We start from the raw sequence: 4,941 nt of genomic DNA on the forward strand, positions 1-4,941 counted from the left end.
CCTCTACAACATCCACGCTCACCCCTACACCATCCACGCTCACCACTACGCCATCCACGCTTTCCCCTATACCATCCACACTCACATCTACAATGTCCATGCTCACTCATATAACATCCACTCTCACCCCTACACCATCCACGCTCACCCCTACAACATCCACGCTCACTCCTGCAACATTCACGCTCACTCCTACACCATCCACGCTCACCTCTCCAACATCCATACTCACCCCGACACCATCCACTCTCACCGCGACACCATCCACTCTCACCCCTACAACATCCACGCTCACTCCTACACCATCCACGCTCACCTTTACAACCTCCACGCTCACCTTTACAACCTCCACGCTCACCCCCTACACCATCTACGCTCACTCCTGCAACATCCACTCTCACCCCTACAACATCCACGCTCACCCCTACACCAGCCACGCTCACCCCTACACCATCCACGCTCACTCGTACACCAGCCACGATCACCTCTCCAACATCCATACTCACCCCGACACCATCCACTCTCACCGCGACACCATCCACTCTCACCCCCCACTCCATCCACGCCCCCTACTTGGGTGTCTGTATATACATCTGGGGTTATGTGTTTCCTCTCTCTCGTAAATTTAGCTCTTCTGTACCTGATGATGGCTGCTTGTGTTGCAACCGAAACGTCGTACGCTATTGTTATTTTATTATTTTTTATTTATACGTGACTTTACCGAAAAAAACAAAGAGTAATTCTTGCAGTCACGAAAGCTTCGAATCAAGTCTGAACCACCTCTAAGGGAGGTATTAGGTCTGTGTCTTTGTGTTGTCTCTGCTTGTGCATCTGCCTTTGTGTCTTGGCTTGGATTTGTGTCTCTGTGCTGTCTCTGCCTGTGTGTGGGCCTTGGTGTTTCCGAGTGTGTGCTGCCGTGCCTCCTTTGTTCCATGCATACCTCATGCTAATTTGTCCCATTGTCTCTCAGCCTCACCTTCTCTGCCTATTTAAGGCGACTTCACTGTGTGCGTGTCTGTGCTGGTTCACTCTACTTGGATGTCTATGTGTGTGTGTGCGCAGTCTGTATTTTAAATTTCATACTTAACTTGCAATTTAACAATCTTTGAAATAGCGTAATCAACCAGACTATGCGTTAATTGTGTTTTGACCGACCGTCTGTGTTGCTTTATATGGTTTCCAAATTATGCTAAACCCTGATTGTTTGGTATGCTTCTCTCTCTGTTGTACCCTGTTGTATCTGTATTAGTTCCCCCCTACTTGGGTGTCTGTATATACATCTGGGGTTTTGTGTTTCCTCTCTCTCGTAAATTTAGCTCTTCTGTACCTGATGATGGCTGCTTGTGTTGCAACCGAAACGTCGTATGCTATTGTTATTTTATTATTTTTTATTTATACGTGACTTTACCGAAAAAAACAAAGAGTAATTCTTGCAGTCACGAAAGCTTCGAATCAAGTCATCCAGACTGTTTGATGCCACTCTTTTGGGGATCAACCAGGAGCACAGAATAAAGGTTTTATGAGCGATGACCTCCAAAAGTATAGTTGAATGTTGATTGTTTTATACATCTGAATGTGCGACAGGTCTTTGCAAGCATGGCCTACGACCATATCACCCTGAATGCGCCCGATCTCGTCTGATCTCGGAAACTAAGCAGGGTCGAGTCTGGTTAGTACTTGGATTGGAGACTGCCTGGGAATACCAGGTGTTGTAGGCTCTTGTTTACTTGGATCTGGATGGCTCGCTTTTTACACTTCGACTCATCCAGTGAGTGCCCCTGCCAATTTCACGTCGATATGGTGTACTGCATTGGGATCAATATTTTCTTGTAAAATAATGTTTGATGCCACTCTTTCGGGGCTCAACCAGGAGCTCAGAAACAGGTCCCTGCAGGGTGGGCTGGTAGGACAAGTCTCTGCGCTGTCTATTACTGATTTTATACACCCAACAGCACGAGATTTCACTTCGTTAAAGTATTGAAAGGGGACGGACGGACGTACGGACACATTAATCTATTGCAGGCTGGTACACTCAGTTTACAACTTCGTTCCTACCAGTATAAAGATTTTTTGAGCGATGACCTCCAGAAGTTATGTTGAATGTTGACTGTTTTATACATCTGAATGTGCGACAGGTCTTTCCAAGCATGGCCTACAACCATATCACCCTGAATGCGCCCGATCTCGTCTGATCTCGGAAGCTAAGCACGGTCGAGTCTGGTTAGTACTTGGATGGGAGACTGCCTGGGAATACCAGGTGTTGTAGGCTTTTGTATATTTGGATCTGGATGGGTCGCTTTTTACACTTCCACTCATCCAGTGAGTGCATCTGCCAATTTCACGTCGATATGGTGTACTGCATTGGGATCAATATTTTCTCGTAAAATACTGTTTGATGCCACTCTTTCGGGGCTAAACCAGGAGCTCAGAATAAACGTTTTCCTGAGCGATGACCTCCAGTAGTATAGTTGAATGTTGATTGTTTTATACATATGAGTGTTCGACAGGTCTCTGCAAGCACGGCCTACGTCCATATCACCCTGAATGCGCCCGAACTCATCTGATCTCGGAAGCTAAGCAGAGTCGAGCCTGGTTAGTACTTGGATGCGAGACTGCCTGGGAATACCTGGTGTTGTAGGCTTTTGCATTGTTATATCTGGATGGGTCGCTTTTTACACTTCGACTCATCCAGACTGTTTGATGCCACTTATTCGGGGCTCAACCAGGAGCTCAGAATATACGTATTCATGAGCGATGATTTCCAGAAATATAGTTGAACTTTAATTGTTTTATACATCTGAATGTGTGACAGGTGTGTGCAAGCATGGCCTACGACCATATCACCCTGAATGCGCCCAATCTCGTCTGATCTCGGAAGCTAAGCAGGGTTGAGCATGGTGAGTACTTGGATGGCAGACTGCCTAGGAACACCAGGTGTTGTAGGATTTTGTATTTTTGGATCTGGATGGGTCGCTTTTTACACTTCGACTCATCCAGTGAGTGCACGTGCCAATTTCACGTCGATATGGTGTACTGCATTGGGATCAATATTTTATCGTAAAATAATGTTTGATGCCACTCTTTCGGGGCTCAACCAGGAGCTCAGAATAAAGGTTTTATGAGCGATGACCTCCAGAAGTATAGTTGAATGTTGATTGTTTTATACATCTGAATGTGCGACAGGTCTTTCCAAGCATGGCCTACGACCATATCACCCTGAATGCGCCCGATCTCGTCTGATCTCGGAAGCTAAGCAGAGTCGAGCCTGGTTAGTACTTGGATGGGAGACTGCCTGGGAATACCAGGTATTGTAGGCTTTTGCATTGTTGTATCTGGATGGGTCGCTTTTTACACTTCGTCTCATCCAGTGAGTGCACCTGCCAATTTCACGTCGATATGGTGTACTGCATTGGGATCAATATTTTATTGTAAAATACTGTTTGATGCCACTCATTCGGGGCTAAACCAGGAGCTCAGAATAAACGTTTTCATGAGCGATGACGCCGACGTGTTCAGTGAGCACGATTCGGATGTGGGCCGGACTGACCTTGTTAAGCACCAAATTGACACCGGTGCCGCCCGACCAATTAAACTCCCCGCATACCGAGTGGGCGCGCCTGAACGGGCCCAGATTAAAGAGGCCATCGTGGAAATGCTCCGAGATAACATAATCCTACCCTCAGCGAGCCCCTGGTCTGCCCCGGTGGTACTGGTGATGAAAAAGGATGGGTCGACCCGATTTTGTGTTGATTACCGAAAGTTGAACGCAGTCACCCTCGGCGATGCCTTCCCCATCCCCCGCATCGATGACACCTTTGACAGCCTCGCGGTGGCGTGGTATTTTTCCACCCTCGATCTAGCATCCGGGTACTGGCAGGTGGATATGGCGGAGGAGGATCGGCCAAAGACTGCATTTACCAAACCGATGGGACTGTTTGAGTTTCGGATACTCCCGTTCGGACTCACTAATGTGCCTGCGACGTTCCAGTGGTTGATGGAGCTGGTGATGCGGGGCTTGCAGTGGGAACAGTGCCTAATTTACCTGGTTGACGTGATAGTGTTCAGTATATCTCTGTCTGAGGACTGGTCCAGGTTATGAGAGGTGTTCCAGTGACTGCGAGCAGCCCATCTCAAACTCAAGCCACGTAAGTGTTATGTTGCGCAGCACGAGGTGGGGTACCTTGGACACCGAATCAGCGAGGCAGGGTTGCGCACCGATCCGGAGAAGGTACGCGCCATAGTGGAATGGCCATGGCCAAGGAACCTGACGGAGATCAGGTCATTCTTGGGGCACGCCACCTATTATCGTCGATTTGTAAAGGGATTCAGCGAGATTGCACGCCCCCTCACCCAACTCACTTCCCCTAAGAACCCTTATCAGTGGACGGAGGCCGCCTGACGGCCTTCACCACCCTCAAAGACCACCTCACCCATACCCCCACCCTGGCTTTCCCGGATTTTTCCACCGATTTGATTTTGGACACCGACGCCTGCAGCTATGAGCTGGGCACGGTGTTGTCACAGGTGCAGGATGGGATGGAACGGGCCATCGCATACGCCAGCTGGACCCTGAGCAGGGCCGAGCTGAACTATTGCGTGACCCGTCAGGAACTGTATGCCGTGATCTTCACATGTAAACAGTTCTGGCCGTATTTGTATGGCAGAAAATGTCGGGTGCGGAGTGACCATTATGCTCTGCAGCTCCATCTCACATTCAAGAAATCGCAGGGGCAGATGGCCCGATGGCTGGCGCAGCTGCAGGAATACAACCTGCAGATCGAGTACCGGGCTGGGCGGATGCACGAAAATGTGGACACCTTGTCGAGGCAGCCCATGGTGTGCGCCGAGACGAGAGCAGAGGAGGCCTGCCCATGCTTCATGGGGGACGCTGCCAACAGGCAACGCCCCCCCGGGAGCGCACTGAGACTAACCCCCCTCTCG

The 4,941-nt window shown here is 49.2% G+C and overlaps 4 non-coding genes and 1 pseudogene across 4 annotated transcripts; all 5 read left to right on the plus strand.

Moving 5' to 3' along the window:
• The first annotated feature begins 1,599 nt into the window (after positions 1–1,599).
• On the plus strand, positions 1,600–1,718 carry LOC142907559 (5S ribosomal RNA). Its single transcript, XR_012931085.1, has one exon. It is a non-coding gene; the product is annotated as a 5S ribosomal RNA (ribosomal RNA).
• Positions 1,719–2,150: 432 nt separating this feature from the next.
• Positions 2,151–2,269, plus strand: LOC142907547 (5S ribosomal RNA). The gene has a single exon (XR_012931073.1). It is a non-coding gene; the product is annotated as a 5S ribosomal RNA (ribosomal RNA).
• Positions 2,270–2,522: 253 nt separating this feature from the next.
• On the plus strand, positions 2,523–2,641 carry LOC142907577 (5S ribosomal RNA). The gene has a single exon (XR_012931103.1). It is a non-coding gene; the product is annotated as a 5S ribosomal RNA (ribosomal RNA).
• A 186-nt stretch (positions 2,642–2,827) lies between these two features.
• On the plus strand, positions 2,828–2,946 carry LOC142907587 (5S ribosomal RNA; annotated as a pseudogene).
• Positions 2,947–3,198: 252 nt separating this feature from the next.
• On the plus strand, positions 3,199–3,317 carry LOC142907534 (5S ribosomal RNA). Its single transcript, XR_012931065.1, has one exon. It is a non-coding gene; the product is annotated as a 5S ribosomal RNA (ribosomal RNA).
• The last annotated feature ends 1,624 nt before the right edge of the window (positions 3,318–4,941 follow it).

Source organism: Petromyzon marinus, chromosome 79, assembly GCF_048934315.1.
Source record: "Petromyzon marinus isolate PM22_M1 ecotype Great Lakes invasive population chromosome 79, UKy_Petmar_22M1.pri1.0, whole genome shotgun sequence".
Taxonomy (NCBI): domain Eukaryota; kingdom Metazoa; phylum Chordata; class Hyperoartia; order Petromyzontiformes; family Petromyzontidae; genus Petromyzon; species Petromyzon marinus.